At 44.3% G+C, this 19,410-nt stretch overlaps 1 protein-coding gene and 1 pseudogene across 1 annotated transcript in view; both read left to right on the forward strand.

Annotated features, from left to right (window-relative positions):
* Positions 1 to 19,410, forward strand: part of LOC144807826 (cytosolic carboxypeptidase 6-like) — an 821,625-nt gene that overhangs the window by 587,724 nt on the left and 214,491 nt on the right. The gene's annotated exons all lie outside the window — the stretch shown is intronic.
* Positions 18,194 to 19,265, forward strand: LOC144807882 (double-stranded RNA-specific adenosine deaminase-like; annotated as a pseudogene).

The following is a 19,410-nucleotide window of genomic DNA, read 5'->3' on the forward strand; positions in this document are numbered from 1 at the left end:
TAGAGGGCGTTTCCGTAGTCCAGTCGGCTGGTGACGAGTGCATGGGTGACAGTCTTCCTGGTCTCGGTCGGGATCCAGCGGAAGATTTTGCAAAGCATACGCAGGGTGTTGAAACACGATGAGGAGACGGCGTTGACTTGTCTGGTCTTCGAGAGGGAGGAGTCCAGGATGAAGCCCAGGTTGCGTGCGTGGGATCAATCAAGAGATTATAGACTGGTAAAACAACATTCCTTCAAGACTTAGCCTGAAGGCTGCTCTTCATATCTACCACTAAGATAGCTTTCAATAAAGGTTGTCTTTAACCTATCACCTCTAAGGCATTGTTTGGACTGGTGCAAGGTGCCCACTATAACTAGTGGACAGCATATGCCAGGCCAACTTCTCACAATGGGCATCTACCCTACCACCTGGAAAGCAGCTTATGTCTTGCCAATTCGGAAAAACGCAGACGCCGACCCAGTGGAGCGTAAAACTTTTTGGCCTATCTCTCTTCTGCCGGTCCCGGTCAAAATCCTTGAGAAGAAAGTCCTGAAGCAATTGTCTAATTTCCTTGAGTCTAACAATTGTCTTCATGACTCCCAATCCGGATTTAGATCTTGTTATAGCTCAGAGACAGCCCTTTTGGAAGTAGCGGAATCTGTGTGTGAAGCCTTAGATCAGGGCAGCTCCGCAATGCTTGTGCTGGTGGATTTATCCGCAGCGTTTGACACGGTGTCTCACTGTATCCTACTGGATAGACTTCAGCTCCTGAGAGTGTCCAGTACCACGCTGGCCTGGTTCCGCTCGTTTGTAGAGGGCCGGTCGCAGCAAGTACTGCTCCGTCCCCACATCTCCTCATCCCAACCCCACTATTGTGGGGTACCCCAAGGTTCTGCTCTGAGCCCCACGTTGTTTAATATTTATCTTACCACTATGGCTTCTCTAGGTGAGCTGTGGGGAGTGAAAACGATCTCCTATGCTGATGATCCTCAGCTAGTGTTCTCTTTTAAAGAGCACTCGGAGGCAACAACTTTAAGAACTGTCTGATTAACATCTCGACCTGGATGACGGACTGCTGCCTGAAATTAAATGCCAACAAAACGGAGGTATTATTTTTTAATCAACTTTCTCCTCCATCCTCCAATCTCTGGTGGCCATTGGAGTTAGACCCCCCACCATTCCCAGTGGATTCTGCCAGGAAGCTTCGGTTTAAAATTGATAAGCACCTTTCTTGCAAAGCCAAGAGCTGCTGGACCACCTACGCAAGGCAGAGACTGAACAACTATTTCGGAAAATTTTGAAGACCTGGTTGTTTGCCCGCTCGTAGTCCATTTCTCTCTTCCTCCTCTACTGGATCCGTTGCTAGCGCCGGGACTCCTCCGTTGGAGGTAGCCTTGTGCTTTTATAAGTGTTCCATTGATTGATTGATTGATCCTGTTTCAAGCCTTCCGTTGCAGGGCCTGTGCGTGCAGTTTACTGCCACTTCAACCTGGCATTTGAAACCATTTGCCAAGCCTTAAACTCCCCTTTTATTACACACAAGTCACTGCTAAGGTAGGCCCTAGGTGACCCTAAGAGCAGGGTGCTCTTTAACTAAAAGGCAGGACACATACTTTTTAAGTTTCAGATGACCTGGCTGTGACAAGCAGCAACATTTGGTTTTCACTGATGTGAGGACTACTCTTTCCATAGGCTAGCATTGGAGATTCCTAATAACACCTTTTAAGCTGTAATTCCTATAAAGTTGGATTTGACATTACCTTTCTAGACATGCCACTTTTAGAAAGTGGACATTTCTCTGCTCTTTTTATCTGCAACCTTTTTCCAATATATATCTGGGCTAAGTGACAGCTTCCCTCTAGAAAACCACAACAAAAGGAAGGGCTGGGTCTGACAAAGGATACATCTGCATTAATCTGCATACTGATAGCCTTCGAGGGCAGGAAGGGGGAGAGGTGGCACACACATCTGAATAGGTTGCGTCCTGCCCTCACAAAAGGGCTGATTTAGCCCCTAGTGGTAGTCTGGAACCAGAGCTGGGCTGAAAGGGATCACTTTGCACTTCAGAGAGTTCCTTTGAAGTCACCCCCTACATCAAAGGCACATTTGGGTATAAGTACCAGGGCTCTGCCCCTAACAAATCTGTAAACTACTAGACCTGGGATGAACTATACTGGAGTAAAGACTGCTGTGCTGAAAGGATTGCCTCTTTGCTGTGACTGACTGTTCTGAGGAACTGCTTCTCTGCTTTGCTGAGCTCCCCTGCTGCCTGTTGATCTCTGCCATGCTGAGAACAAGAACTGGAACCTCTCACTTGAACCCAGAGTGACTCCAAGGGCTTTCTGGCTTGTCTCCTGTTTCCTGATGTTTTAGGGCCACAGAACATTTTCTACAATCCCGCTGGTGCTGCTGGACTCTTGTCTGTGACACCTACCCTTGGCTGAGGTGCCCTCTCCAGTCCTGGGCCTCAGAAGTGACTTCTGCAGCTGAGTTCTGCAAAAATCAATGCATTGCCATGACTGCATGAGAATTTCTGCAGCAGTGCCCCTTCGACGCTGACGCAGAAGCTGTTCAAAGAAGAATCCGCAGCCTGGGTGGCTTGATGATGACGCAGAGGAGAGTCGATGGTGAAGATTTGCATTCACTTCAATGGACCTCGACAGTGATGCATGACTCTCTCTGCGCAGCTCAGCAATGACACAGTAGATTCTTGACATTGACAAAATCTCCATTCAAGGTAATTCTTCAGTGGGACCTGTCTGGGTCCTGTAGCCGATCTGCCTCCATCGAGGTTGGCCTGAACTTTGGCTTTGCATTGGTCCCTTGCGACCACTAGTAACCTTTTGACCGCCAGTGACTTCTAAGCACTATTTTTGGTTTAATCTTTAAAAATTCATATCTCGAACTCTACTTATTGGATTGTTGTTGTTTTGGTCTTATTTTACTCAGATAAATATTCTTTGAGGTGTTTTCATTGATTATTGTAATTTAAGTGTTACACAAATACAGTACACATTGCCTCCTAAGTTAAGCCTGACTACTGGGTGCCAAGCTACCAGAGGGTGAGCACAGGCAATTTAGGGAGTGCATCTGAATTACCTTGACTAGGGTGGTGGTCCCTCTTTGGACAGGGTGTAAACCTCTGCCAACTAAAGACCCCATTTCTAACAGTCTGCACCAACACGTTCTTAATACTTCCCTAGACCCGTGTTGGGAAACAGAACAAAACTGTGCACACTCATCATATCTAATTATGCGACTCTGTACCCCAGGACAAGCAGTTCTGATTCTCGTTTTTATTTGAAAAAAGGACCTGGATTAAATGTCACAGTAGTTGTGAGCCTGGTATCTAATGTGTAAATCTTTTTTTCTTTGAGTGTATTCTTTTTTGAGTATCTCAGTGGCCTGCTTGATAGGACCTAAGTCAAATTCTCGAAGCAAATTGGCTTTTTACTGGATGTAAATCTCTAAAAGAGGATGTAAATATGGACATTGATTGAGTTTAATGGAAGATTTCAGACACCACAAGACTACAAGTGAAGTACTTCTAAAACCCTAGAAGAGCTTCCTGATTAAAATTACAGACTTGGCTTCTACTGAGGAAGTGTGAGTCATTATTCCTTCATGCATATGAAGCCCGTTTTTAGAGAAATTAGATTGTATCATTGTTTTAAGGTATTATTTTCATTCCATTGAGCAAAGAAGTGTGGAGCTTGTGCAGAGTGCAGACCAGAGATCACCACCACTTATGAGGCACTTGAGGTAATGACCAGAGGAAGTGGAGGCGATACCCAGCTCTGCATATTTGTGACACTTGCTACAGACTCCTCACTAGCGAATGGGCACATTGTTCTAGAATAATTACTGTTGAATAAAGTGAAAAATCTCAGCATTCAGTTGTTTAGAACACAGTAAAAATCAAAATACTTCAATTGGTGCTGAGTGGGATTCAGACCAGGAGCGGCCCGTGCAGGTAAGAGTGGTGGGCCTGAGTTAGGGCGGGGGATTCAACAGACCTCCTCAAGGTAAAATTAAATAAATAACGCATTTCCCTCATCATCGTGTGTTGAAATCCCCCTCACAGCGGGCCCCACCACTCTCACCTGCATGGGCCGAGGCTGGTGTACTGTATCCAAGCCTTCATTTCTTGTGCAGCGCTCCATTACTTTACATATCCGATTGCATTTCATAGTTTGCCATGCACACATTAAAATACAACATTAGCATTACTTCCCAGAAAAAAAAGAAATGAACATTAGATTAAAAACGTTCAAAGACTTAATCTGCATCGTCGTACTCTGAATATGAAGTAGGTGTGCATATGTTAACATTGTATTACATTTGTCAGTACATCTGGAATAATGGTGGTAAGATATGCCATGCTGGCTGTATGTACTCTCAGTTTCACATGTCATGTTGGCAGAGGTTCGAACAGTGCGGTTCATGTTGCCTTTTTTTTCCTCATTTTAATTGTGATGGTTAGCAACCTAAATATATGTTACCCACTGTGCCTTTCTTTATCAAAGTTGAGACATGCAGGCCCCTGTTGCTTCCTAACACATTATTGAATTGTTTCCTCTGACGAGTGCTTTCTCACTGCCTGGAAGCCCTAAAGCGCCTCACGCTGGTTAAGCAAGAGGCTACTCCGTTTGTTTTGGCAGAGTGTGTGAGGCTAGGATGTGTGCTCCAAATGTGTTCCAGTTGCAACAGCATGATTATCTTTGTATTTGTATACAATCTGGTTAAGCTGACTGCTCTCTGATTAACAATAATGCCTACTTTTGAGCATACTTCATTTACATCATGTTAGGTAGGGTTGAGGGTCGTAAAACATCGCTGTTGTTGAATTACAGAGAGTCAGATACATACCTCTCAGTATTACAAAGAGAAAGGGTCTCTGAGTGGTCTGTTTTCATCTGTCTCTGCAAAGACAGTTATGTTGCTGCAGTTGCTTTTATTTGTATAGTTGCTCTATCCGCAGCACGCTTGATGCTGCATAACCTGAATATCGAAGGGATACAATATCAGGAAACAAAAACAAAAAAAGATGTTGACAGGTAATCCTCCGCATTACATATATCGTCTAGGTAGGTGGATGTGGAGTTAGGAATAGTGAATCTATACTTACTCATATGCGCTTGTCATTTGATATTTTTCCCCTCAATTGTCTGTCTTCGATATTCTTATACCACAATATTCTAGAGGTCTATATTCATTAGTGCAATCCCCATGTCATTAGGGAAAGGGCTTCCAGTAAAGTATACACTGATGAAATCTAGTGTAAGCCTCAAGGTAATGGGTTTGAATCCTCACAGGGCTAACCTAGGTTTTTGTAAGAAAGTTATAATTAAGATCTTTTTGATACAACACAGTAGAAATCCACATGGAGCAATATTGAAATGTGATTTAATTAAAAGAGCTTTTTTTACATTGCTGTAGCAATTATATAAAGCAGTATGAGAAAATGAGGTACCGTCTAACTTCAAGAATATTGGAAGTATCTAACTGGGACACACAGGTGGGTAGAGGGCTTCTAGAATGAACATTTATGACGAAATAAAAGTAAGTAATAAGCAACAAATAAGTAAAGTAACAAGAAGACCTATAAATAATAAATCATATTATTAGTGCATCTTGGAGAAGGCACTTTGGGCTGAATTATATTGGCGGTCAGACGAGCATCTAACCACCATCCAGGAGTGATGGAAACCGACCGACATGTAGATGCCGGTTCCATCGCTCAATTAAGATGTAACTGCCTTGTAGACGTCAGAAACATCCCCATTACCATTGCGGCTTGTGCTGCAGCCCGAAAAAGGGCTGCAGCACAAGGTGCAGTGGGAAAGGGGATGTTTTGAAACATCCATGCCCAGTGTGCCAGGCACCATGTTGTGCTTGGCACACGAGCCCGGATGTTTGGGGGCACCACACGTGCCCCCCAGGCCTCATAGCGGAGGCCCACAGGGGACGGGGGTCCTGCTAGGTGCCCCCAAAGACCCTTTCTGATAGGCTGTTGGAAAGGGACACTGTAATCCCAACGATGCTGCCTGCGCAGGCACCGCCCCCATTGTAGGGAATATGATCCGACCGACTGTCCGACGGGCTCCTTGAGCCTGTCAGATGTGCCGGTCCATCCCTCTGTCGGTGGCGGTCCAACCACCATCCTAATGAGGCCCTATGATTCGATTTGAGATTTTATATTGCTTGTATGGGTTTTAAATAATTGTAATGGTTTTAATTAACCGTATAAAAATAAAGATTATTATTATATTAGATTATTAGTACTAGAGAGTAATAATCATTTTGCTTTTCACACACCTAATTACAAAAAGCACTCCCTTTTACATTAAAAGAGTCTTGTCTTTTATATTTTTATAGATGTAGATTTGCTAAAATGTTGTTTTCAGCATTAAGATCCCAAGATCTACTGACGTTTCAGATTCAGGTTTATATTTAATCTGCATTTCAGGAATGTATTACTCAATGTGTAAAGGCTTTCTTAAACAATGTACATATGTAAGCCGATGTAAGAATATGTATTCACATAGTTTGGTGTTAAATCTATGTATCTATAGAAGAGTGAATGATCTTCTCTGTTGTGCTGGAACCAGGATCTATTCATGTGTAATGCATGATAAATCGAATCTGTGCAGTGAATAACTAGATTGAAGCTAGACCAGAAGCCAGCATGCACTGTGAATTGCAGTAATTGCATTTAGGACTATATTTTCTTTAAAACAAAAATATATTCATATATTGGTAATGGAGAAAATGGTGCACTTTTGCAGCACTTCTCTTGTAGTATTATTTTATCTTCCGTGCAACAAGGCCAGTTATACCCGCTTACCTAATCCTGACTCGGCATTGGTATTGTTTACATTTTTAAAATTACATTGTATATTTTGAACGAAGATTAGCAATACAACCATGATTGAATGAGTACAATGTAGCCTAATTTACAAATAGCGTTTAGCGCAATGGAAAAATTCAGTCACAAACATGACTGTCAATATATGACAGCTTTTCTTGTGTGTGAGTGCAATACCTCTGAGACACTAAGAATGTGTGACATTTAATTTCAAAGAACATATGTTTGCAGTATTAAGATGCTCATATTTCATCCCTATGCCAAACCTATAACCTGTGCATATTTCTAATCCAAATATCAACCCTCAACAAAGCACAACACCAAGCTCAAACTCATAAGCCATAGACAATGTTGTCATAATGCTCAGTAGCGGCATATTAGGTGTCCTAGAAGACACTTTTCTCGACAAATGTGTGACTAGAGAAGGCGTCCTCCACTGAGACCCTTTGGTTAATTTTCCCTCACCTACGGTGGAAAAAACAAACATTACTTGTAAGGTAAGACTTACTCTTGCCTTATTGTATGCTTAGAGACATAGCACAGACATTGGGGAGCCCTGATGAAGGCCTGAGACCCCTTGTGGCCATAAGTAAGAGCCAAAACAACTTGTCACTGAACAATGGGTAGATAGATGAAACTTAGTCTCTCCCTTTTCATCCAATATCCTTTTTTTAACCTACCCTGTGCACCTTTTTAATAAAGGAATTTATTTATTTTTACACAGAGGTAGTTTTAGTAACAGTCCCATTGGATTCTTTCAACAATCATTCGACTTGCATCACTATTGTAGCTTTTTTATGTGAATGTTATAAAGTTGGGAGGGTATACAGTAGTGGAGTACCTCTTTCTCTCTCATTGTGGAATACTAAACTTCCACCTGTTTCTTGTAGAGAGGACCCCTGAGGCACAAACCAAAGATAACATTTCAGTCTTCCTAGCTCAAAATTTTGTAGTATGGGCCTATATTAAGGCATTCATTCTAGAAAGGACTTTAGGGCTACAAAGGCACAGCACATCAACAGCAATGGAATTAGAAGCATAATGAATGCAAGACCAAAATACATTTAAAGAGTAGGAACCATTTATAAAGAAGAGGAACTGAAGAAAATACTGTTTTTAATTATAACTGTAACTACATGATTTGACCTAAATGGGCCAAGTATAAACCAATTATGTCCAAAAATTATGTTAAAAACAGACCCTTTAGGAGAAAAGTCTGCAACCACTGAATAACCATTTTAAAATAAAAGTATAGTTAAAATCAGCACAAAACCAGCCTATAATCCAAAGAATCTATAAGAGGCCATCAATGCATTAAGATATTCTGTAAAGGCTCTCAGTGTAAGAAGTATTTATTACAACACTGATAGGGTTGTGGAAAATAAATTATTATGGTAGAAGAACTGGCTACTTAGTGATGATATCACAGACTTTCAAATGTACATGTTGAATTTCACTCTGGCAAAAGGGCAATTATAGTTTTAAAAAACAGCGCTGACTCTTGCTTTGACGATTCTTCTCGGATGGGCCAAATTTGGCATTGTCAGTAAGGCCAAGGCATAATCCAAGATAACAATTTTCTCAGGCTGGCCACCAAATGACCAAGCCTGAGCATCTCAGGTGGGTGCCACACAATTCTGTTGCATTTCTGTGCATTTTCTGTAGAGAGCACGTTCACCAGTCTGTTTCATGGTGCTGAAATAGGGCCAGTACGGTAAGAGTGCTGAGGTAATGGTTTAATGATATGCTTAAATGAATGGCCACGTTTTCAATAATTCCTACCTTTGCGATAGCAAGTGGCAGATCTGATTTCTGGGGGGAAGGAATTCCAGATATGGGCCCGATGAATGACAGTCTGCTCCACCTGTCTTCTTCTTTATAAACTTGGGTACTGACTGGTAATCTATGTATGTAGAGTGCAGAGTGCGGCTGGGGGTGTACTTCTGAAATTGAAAGGAAATAAAAGCAGGGCTTTTATTATTGATTGTTTTAAAGATGATGCAGCCCGTTTAGAATGTTCTTCTTTGGACAACCGGTAGCGAATGAATTTTTTTCACTCGGGTGATGTGGCACCGATCGGGTTGTTCATAAATAACATGGACTGCCTGATTCAAGACAATTTGTAGCCTATTGGTGGGGCATTTAGGTAAGCCAGTGTATAAGGAACAGGCCTAGTCTATCCTTTAGATGACAAGTGAAATGTTAGCTTGAATGAGAGCCTCTGGGGTAAGAAATGTGGGTATTTTCCTGACTCGCAGGAGCATGAACAATGATGCACAGATGACTGCTCCAATTTGAGGCTTCGTAGATAGATCATCATCAATAATCACTTTGAGGCTATTTATTGTTTTCTGAGGGAGTGAGGGAAATCCCATTTCTGAGGGTCAGAATGAGGCTGTCCAGTCTAACTTTTAGTTGACAATTTTGATTTTAGACGAATTCAGTTTGAGGTGATTGCTGTGCATCCATTTGTGGATGAACAGCAATCGTTGTAGTTGTAGATCATGCACTTCCTCTCTCCTGCAGAGTGGATTAGTCGGTGGATGTAAAGGTTGAGGAAGTGAGGGGAAATAAATGAGTCCTGAGGGACCCCACAGTCCAAATGAACCTCAAACAAGTTATAAGGGGTTTGGTCGGACTGACTGAGTGTTATTATTCAGAAAGGAGATGATTTGATCCAATGCTGTTCCCCGAAGTCCTGAATCCTCGACACAATCCACTAAGAGGTTGTGTTCAACCGTGTCAAAGGCCACGCATAGATCCAGGAAGACCAGTGCCTGGGTGGTCTCTTTATCACATTCTTTGCACAGGTCATCTATCACCGAAAGGATGACTGCTTTACATTTATATGCTGCACATTTACATGACTGCTTTACATGTATATGATATACATTGTCTGACAAGTCATTTAGCACTTCTTTCAGACCCTTAAACTTCTCAGAAGGGGAAAATATGGGAAGGGAGCAGATAAAGTTACAATTCTACATATGGTAAACAAGGAGATAGCTCATCCAACTCTAGTAGTCAGGATTTAGTCCGGGTTCTGAAGCAACCCCAGCACCAAGACCGCACTCCTTGCAGCCACCAAGGACATCCACTCCTTCCTTGATCAGGGCAAAACCGCTGCCCTCATTCTACTGGACTTCTCGGCCGCCTTCGACACCATCTCCCACCACACCCTAATCATGTGACTCCATAACGCGGCATCTGCGACAAGGCACTGGACTGGATCCACTCCTTCCTTATGGGCCAAACATAGCAAGTCAGACTACCCCCCTTCCTCTCAAAACCTACAGAGATTAGCGGTAGAGTGCCCCAGCGCTCCCCGCTCAGCTCCACCCTCTTCAGCGTCTACTTGACCCCCCTCGCAGCCATCGTCATGAACCACGGACTTAACAAGTCCCCTATGCCAACGACACCCACTGATCTTTTCCTCACCAACGAACCCACAGCCACCAGAATCAACTTTTAAAGCGGAATGAAGGCCATAGCTACCTGGATGAAAGACAGCTGCCTCAAGATCAACTCGGATAAGACCGAAGCACTCATCCTGGGACCCGCTCCTTCAGCCTGGTAAGACTCCTGGTGGACATCCGCACTAGGAACCCCTCCTTCCCCTACGGACCACGCATACAACCTCAGCATCATACTGAATTCCTCGCTCACAATGAACCACCAAATCAATGCTGTATCCTCATCCTTCTTCCACATGCTCTGCCTGCTTTGAAAGACATTCAGATGGATCCCCACAGAATCCAGAAAGATGGGCACCCATGCACTCATCACTAGCAGACTAGACTACAGCAATGCACTCTATGCAGGCGTCACCCAGAAACAGCTTAGGAAACTACAGAACGTCCAAAGCGCCAGAGCCAGACTGGTCCTCAACATCACCCACTGCATCCACATAACATAACTTCGACAACTCCACTGGCTCCCAATCAACATAAGAATCACCTTCAAGCTCCTCACACATTCCTACAAAGCTCTCCACAATGCAGGACCAGCATATCTGAACCACCACCTTGCATTCCACGTACCCACCAGGCAACTTCACTCCACCCAACTTGCCCTGACCTCCATCCAATGGATCCACAAGACCAGAATCGGAGGATGATCTTCCTCTTACCAAGCCGCCAAGAATGGAACACCCTGCCCCTCCACCACAGGCAATCCCTGTCAATGACTCACTTCAGGAAGGATCTCAAGACCTGACTCTTCGCCTGAACCTCCACGCCCAGACGGATCAACAGCCCGCCCCTCAGCACCTTGAGACCCTCATGGGTGAGTAGCCACACTATATAACTCCTGATTGAATGAGTTGCACTGAGCCTTCGTGCAGGAGAACAGGATTCTTAGAAATCTACAACAGTCTTCAGGCTACAGAACTGCTACAAAGTTCAATGGGCCTCAGCAAGCAATAACAAAAGTCACTTCTGAGTTTTCTATTGGGGCGCTTTAGAAGCCTAAAAGGGGAGTATCACTAAACTAACATACTTCCATATTTGCAGAAAAATATAGTTATAGACTGTAACAGAGAAACACCACCCCAAGGAGAGCTGGCATTGAGGCCTGAATAGTGCCTTGCACTGAAGAGGCTGTGCAGTTCATGGCAAAATAGAAGTAGGAGATCAAAAATACCTGCCCTCTCCATCTACTTTGCAGCCTTTCAATCTGAACAGCATTTAGGTGCACCTTTCGTAAGACAACTATATGGATCCCTCTCCTCTTAAGCATTGTGTAGATACTATAGCGACTGCTGGGGGAATTGATGCCTTGAATATTCCAGGTTAGAATTTTAAACTTACCCTAGGACGACAAGGGTGGTGTTACAGCTGAAAGTTACTATCAGTGCCATGCCTAACAATTCTCTAAGCACATAATGATGTGATGACCTAATGAAGTATCCACTGGTCATGCTCCTGAGGACGAGCTCAACTCTCCCCTTGAAACCTCTCCCCGTCAATTCCCAGCTCTCAGGACAGATCGAGAACCAAAGTTGTGCAAACAACAATAAAATAAGGCAATGTGTTGTGAGCACATGTTATAGAACAAAGACATCAGATAATGGGGATCAGCACAATGCCGTATAACGTACAAGGCTCTGGGAAAGGCTGCACTTGAAACAGGATCGCCACCAACAAATACCCAGAAGAGGGTACCACCTGCCCAATTCATTTTCTTGACCTGGGCCCTAATCCTCTAGAACCCAGTAACCTTTTCTGCTGCAGAAAACATCTGTCAGTAGGAAAATGTTTGCGGTAGACATCACACAATACACCTAGGGGCCTATAAAGGAGGACAGCCAAGTGAGCATGAAAATGCACAATTAGCCAGAGGCAGGTGTAGGAGGCCTCCTCTCATGTAAAGATACCAATAGGTTTTGTCCCTTGAGAAGAATTGCATTCCATCCATGTTTTAATTTAGTCAGCTTTAATTCTCAAGCTTGAGACACCAGATAGCAACTCGCAGTTTACTGCTGGGGAGCAACACAACACAATTTAGTGCAATTTTTCACAGTTGACATGTGTTGATCGATAGAGGACTCGGGATTTAACAAGCATAGACTTTCAATTAAACTGAATTACAGAAGAGTGTAGGCATCTCACCATGATTGGAATTTAGTGTTTTAGCAAATGACATAGAAAAGCCCTCTCCGCACATGCTGAGCCCCAGCTGCTCGGTGCTTTCAAAGTGAGTTTCAGCTTTTAAAGTCTCATCGACGTTTAATTCTTAACAAAACCATGTCATTAAGGTAAATTGTTTTTTCTTTCTTTCCTTTCCCCTGGTCAGTGTTGGTCTTTCAAACAGCGAGGCGCTGCTGTCAGTGGAATGAAAAACCATCTGTTCAAAGTCTAGCTAGGTCTTTAATATCAAATAACTCAATAGTATATTTATCTAACACCGCTTTTATGTTACTCCTTTGATCTCTGGTTTACCCACCTAAAAATCCAAAAGAACCCCATGCTGAATTCAAGGGAGTCCCACGCTGAGCCCTCGCAGCCTAAAACATCTTTTAATTGTGATGAGGAGAAGAACAGCGTGAATCACCATGTTGATACAGAAAGGCATTTAGCAATTAGAAATTGTGAAAGTATGCTAATATGGGCCTCTCCTTTTCAGCTTCACTGTAAGAAGTAGCTCATCCAGTCTCTCTCCCTCTGCATTCTGGGATATGTAGCTCTGCTGACGCAATTATAAAATCAGGACTACACAGAGGGAACCAAGGGGCATATTACCAAGAATAAGCGATAATTATCGCTAAGCTTGGTTAGAGGCAATAATTTTATCGCCATGCTTCGCCTATTTTTATCGCTTAGAAACCTTGCAATTATCAAGGTTTATCTCCTAAGCGATAAAAATCGGCTGAAATGCATGAATATCGCTGTAAAGTCAGCGATATTCAGGCATCACCGAGCTAATGCTCTTAGCCATGTTATCCACCTACCATTGGATAACATAGCTAAGAACTGCTCTGGGCAGGCATTAGCTTTTGGAGATAATCGTACTTAGCGTGATTATTTCCAAAAGTAGGTAATAGGAGATAGCGATGTTAGCAACTGTTTCCAGTCGCTAACATCTTGGCACGCCCACTTTGCATGTCATTAGCGATAAATATCGCTGACATGCAAAGTGGGCCCCAAGATGATCGCTATCTCCTACTAGCTGTCGCTAACTGGTGTTAGCGACAGCTAGGTAATAGGGCGATAAAATTAACGCCGCTTTAGCGGGAAAAATTCCCGCTAAAGCGGCGATAAGGCCCTTGGTAATATGCCCCCTAGAGTGGATTTACTACTGACTCACAGACTAGGAAAACTTCCGATATTTCAGAAATTTCTGACAATGTAAGAGAGGGTATATCGGGGTTATAGATTCTTTTTGTGATGGCTATTTGATTCACTTCGAAGGAGCTAACATAAAATTGTAGCACATGTAATGTGATTTTTGTTTACAGATGATCTTAGGTGTGTGATGATTTTTCGAATCAACAACCGTTCATGCCCAAATGTATACCATGAATTTGGTAGCAATACATGCCCATATATAACTTGAGTTCCTCTTAGGCTATCAATCTATAAGCCTATATTAGCTTCACAGCCATTAATTGCTGCTCCTGGTGGCCTCCCCCTCTCTTTGATCAACCACTGATTGCTACTGCTTTCTGTTCTTCTTCTCCGCTGCACCGGCTCAGCATTCTCATGGAGACATCACTGGAGATCTAGGTCTGGCTGGCAGTGACGCATTCTGCACTGATTTGCACATAGACAGCCGCTATGCAGAGAAGTAGCTAGTCAAACTCCATGAGATGTGCAGCTGCTCATCAGTAAACAACTTGATGCTATTACTAACGCTACTTAGACTAATGAACGCTGAAACATGAAGTCGTGTACCAGCATTAAGTCTGCTGAAACAGTCACTCCTATGCAGCCACAAGACTTGTCATCTGCATGGGCACTAGTACCGATACTATCTTAAGTCAATACATCCAAATATTAAACCATTTAACTCATTAACCAAAATGTCAAGGGGGTTCATTTTGACCATAGATTAATTACGTTGCAGGATTAACCATTTTCCCAGCCTTATCTCCTCAGCATTTATTGCTGTTGGTGTGGGGGAAGGGCAAAGAACTCACCTAGTAAATGCAGCTCCCAGTGTAATATTTACTTTCTAACCTGCCCGTAGAGTGATGGCCCTTGACACCGGGATTAGCAAGGAAATGCTGTACTCACAACTCAGAAAAATAAATTGAGAATCCAAGAACACATCAGGTGCTACAACTTAATAAAATCCCAATTAAATTAGTCACACACTTTGGGCCTGATTTCGATGTCGGGTGGACTTGCTTCTGCCCCACAATGACTGGGTCCTGGGACCGATCAACACCCGGTCGGTGTTCCCGACCGCCTCATTAGGATGCAACCGAACATTGTTCAGTTGCATCCCTACATTTCCCTATGGAAGCATGCATTACAGCAGTAAACCAGCCTTAATGCATGCTCCCATAATGAAATGAGAGACGTGGTTTATCCCTGAACCCGTAGCAGGCATCTCTAGGTGCCTGCCACAAGGTGCAGGGATTAACAGGGGGCACCATAGGTGCCCCCTCGGCCTCCAACCGGAGGCCCTGCACTAAAGGGGGCCATGCTGGGTGCCCCCAAACACGCTTTCCAACATGGTTTCCATGTCGGACAGGCCAGCATGGAAACCATGTTGGAAACCGTGCATTGTAATTGCATTGCAAGGGCGGAAAGGGCCACCCTTGAGATTACTGGTCGGAGTCCAACTGGCAGACGGGCTCTCTGAGTCCGTCGGTAGCCAGCCGGAATGACCTGCCGGATTACTTTCCGACCGCCTATATCATAAATAGGCTGTTGGAAAGTTAACCCGAGGAGCCCGTTACGATAAGGCTCGGTCGGAGCTCTTCGAGCTACATCGTAATCGCACCTTGGTGTGCAATGCACATTCCCCAACTAATTTCGAATGACTACCTATTCCTGTGAGTACTCCGTGTGCACAGCAGATCTTGCACAAGTAAGCAAAGTAGATTTTCCTCGTAGCGAGAGACAAACAAGATGTGAATTAAGTAACAGAATGGAACTGGACATCACTTCCCTCATCTTTCCTTTGTTGCCTGTGATATATGTATTTTGTTTGGCTAAGAGCGCTACATGTATTTGATAACATTGATCACTATTTTTGAGAAAAGTAACTAGACCTCTTCACTCACATAGCAGCCATCACTTATTTATATTGCTTCTAGTATCAACTGGGTTGTCTACAACGGTGTTTAATTTTTGTTTTCCATAATAATTTCACCTTCTTTGTTATCTTCTTTGATGTTTAACACTTTTTGATGGGTTTAAATTGCAACTTACTTCTATGTCATTTACTGTTTTACCACTATCATTGTGTACCTACCTGGGGATTTTGGGTCTGATGTGACATGACTATTTACCTGTGAGTCAAGGTACTAGTTTTCTCTTGTGCTATTTAAACTTCTGGGCCCGATAGTAATTAAAATAAATTTTACAGATGGGATACTTGTTTGTTTGCCTTTTCAGCCACATACTCTTTGGAAGAACACTTCCCTGTTCTGTCCTTATGTTCTGATGAAACTGCCTAGGCAACTAAACATGTTTTCCTGCACTATTTAATTGATCTTAACATGTTCATGTCCATTTTTAACATGGACAGTGAGTGAGGTTATTAAAGCCTGTACACCCTCTTGCTAAATTTTTGAGGCTTTTTTGTGGGCGGCATACTCCCAAATATTTGAAGTCAGCCTTTGCTCATTGTGCGCATGTTGATATATATCGCCCACTTTTACTCTCAGAGCTATCTTAGGGGGGATATGGATTAGATGTTTCCCCTTGACAACACAATACGTCTATGATCACCAACAAGTAACTGCTATATCATGCCATGGATTACCACCCTCTCCTGCACACATTAAAGAGCGTGACACCAATGATGAGAAGCGCGGGACACAGTAGATAATGTACAACTTTCCCCGTATAATCGCTCTTGGGAGGTGTTTCCTCCACATCATCCATACATAATATGGTATAAGACTGTGGTCAATACTCACCATTAGCCTAGCTCCACCACATATTACTACATGTAAATATCAAAACCAAAGTTGTTTTTATGAATCGATTGCAAACAGGAGTAGTGGATGTGCACTCCCGCTGAGCAGCATACTTAGTTATTACACATCTCTTTTTGTTTGAAAAACATTTTTGAAGCCTCCTGATTGGGGTTGTTTACAATTTCTACAAATGCAGTGCGTGGGGGACCAAAGGGCAAATTAGGGGTAGTAGTTACTGCTCCTGGCGACCACTAATTGGTTTCCTTGAATTGAACATAATGTTTCAAAGGGAGTTGCAATCAACTTAAAATTCTAACAAGCATTTACAATGTTACGGTTTCGCCTTTGCAAAAGTTAGAGCTATTGGCATTGTAAATGACAAACGTTTTATTTATGTGTTGTTTTTGAAAACAGATAAATAAATGGCATTGTCATTTACAATGCCAATAGCTTAATCTCTCGCAAATGCGCTTTCTATTGCATTTGCACCCACACACACACAGAACCACACAGAGCCACACATACACACACACACACACAGAGCCACACGCACCCATCCACCACACAGACCCCCTGCTTTTAAATGATATCGACCCCCACTAACATGCTGTGCCTGGACAATTTATAGGTATGTTATACTAAATATGAAGCTAAAGAGCAAGCCACGACACAGAGCAGCATTAATTATCATAAATACCTGTAACCTAAAAAAAAAACAATTCCAGCGCAAGAGGCATGCAGGCATTCCTCCCAAGGCAGCACACATCCAGACCCCTTCACCAACCCATGGACAGGACTCTGATAACCGGAATCATACTGACAGCACTCGCCCCCGTGCACTTGACCATTCCCCCCCCTCCCCAGTATTACACACATTTCCCCGTAGCAGCCCCAGCACCCTCACTCCCTCATAAGATGTAATGAAACAAGAAGAGAGAAGTGCAAAAAGACTGACGTACTAGAAGGAAAACACAACCACACAAACACGCAGGCAAGAAAACAAAGTAAGTACACGTATTCTGCAAAATAAGTACCATAGCAGCGTGTCCTCCTGTCCAGGGCTCAGTCTGGGGCCCTGGCGGCAGGGTACAGCCTGGGTGGGCTCTGTTTGGGGGGGCGGTGTTCTCGGCGCTGCCGCTGATACCCAGGCTGGAGTTGTGCAGAACAGACCTGACAGTGAGGGGGAGAAGGCGGGCTTTAAAGACACAGAGTGTACTCTGCTCCCTCCTCACACCGGCGCAACACTTCGCAGCAACGGCACAGTCAGAGACACCTTTTACAAAGTGCCGGAGAAAACACGCCGCGAAGAGGCAGCGTCAAAAACCGCTGAAACACTTTACCCACTCCAAACACACCTCATGCACAGAAAGAAACGCTACTGTGTACTGCAAAAACACACTTCATACATTCCACGCGGTCTTTCTTCTTAGTGATGCGTATCTCCATTTTACACCGCTATCGGCTGTGTCATCGGGAGAACCTCTCTTTCTCTGCCTTTGTGATCAGCATACACAGAGCTGCTTCAGCACAATCCTCTCGGGCCTGGTTCCTGCTGTGCGCGCAGGCGGCCGGAAACCAGCGAGAGCCCACTTTGGTTTGAAAGATACACCGAGGATTGCCCTGCGATCCTGACACCTCGACGAGTTTGAATTCAGCGGAACAGCCTTTGGCACGGGCATACTCCTGAACGCCCTTCATAGCCAGTTCCAGCCCCGGCCGCGGGAGGACGCTGCGCCCCCCCCAAACCGCCGGAAATCGTTTCTGAAGGTTTTAAAATCCCATACATGGCTTTTCAGAGAGGACACCGTATGGATTTCCATGGTAAGCAGGCTCCAGGCAGGAGGCCGTCCCCTGCCTGGCACCAGAGTGGGCAGCACTCCAATCCTTTCAGTTCTGATGGATCTTCACATGAACCCCCAAATAAGCGGATGAAGGGGAGTCCACACCGCTTCAATGACAGTCCTACTACAGATGATAGCCCAGAGTGGCCAAAAGCATTGAGCAGTCACCCCGAGTTTCAATGGATGGCCAACAGACCCGAGGCGCGTGATGACGATGCACCCGTTGATCTTGTGCCATATGTGTCGCCACTGGAGAAACTGTTGCAGTGCATTGAGAAGAACCCGGTGAGCGGCCTGATCGAGTACACTCAGTTCATGTCTCAACACTGCGAGATCGAGCTCGTGCAGGAGATGGGGCCATCTCATGATCCAAGATTTACAATGCAGGTGGTGATTGATGGGCGGCAATTTCCAGCTGTCGAAGCCTCCAGTAAAAAGGTGGCAAAGAAGGACGCCGCCGGTGCTGCTCTGAGGACCCTGCTGTATGAGTTACAGGGTGGAGAAGTGCCGGAGGAGACTCCAGCGAGGGTGACTCAAGAGGCTGAGACCCAGCCGCTGCCGTCATCCTCGACTTCCGCTCTTCCTGTAAATCAGCGTTCTAATGGAGGTTGCACAAAAGCGAGGAGTAGCCTGCAAAGTCTAGTTGGTGTCTCACGATGGCCCACTCCACGAACACCAGTTCAGCTTCTGTGTAACATTTGGTGACCGGATCTTTCCAGCAGTTTCTGCCAACAGCACAAAGTTAGCAAAGCAAATGGACGCCGAGGCAGCACTGAAGGAGCTGGAAAAAGAACCAGGCGGGTCACTCATTCCAGAAAAGTCACCAAAAATACAAGCTCCTACAAAGGAAGTATTTTCTTCTGCCAAACTTAACCATGGTAATACCAAAGCTTCCAGACCATATAGTGTTGAAGAACCAACATTTTGTTGCAGTGAATTAACTGCATGGGAGTATTGGGAAGTTGGTATTGATGTTCTGTGCTAAGGCACAGGAAGTTGAGAGCGTATGTTGAGTTTACCTCTCACAAGTCAGGTCCCGGGCCGGCAGCCAATCACAGCGCGGCCCGGGGAATGACGTCACGGGGGTGTCCCGGGCCGGCAGCCAATCACAGCGCGGCCTGGGACACACG

Source organism: Lissotriton helveticus, chromosome 1_2 (assembly GCF_964261635.1).
Source record: "Lissotriton helveticus chromosome 1_2, aLisHel1.1, whole genome shotgun sequence".
NCBI lineage: Eukaryota > Metazoa > Chordata > Amphibia > Caudata > Salamandridae > Lissotriton > Lissotriton helveticus.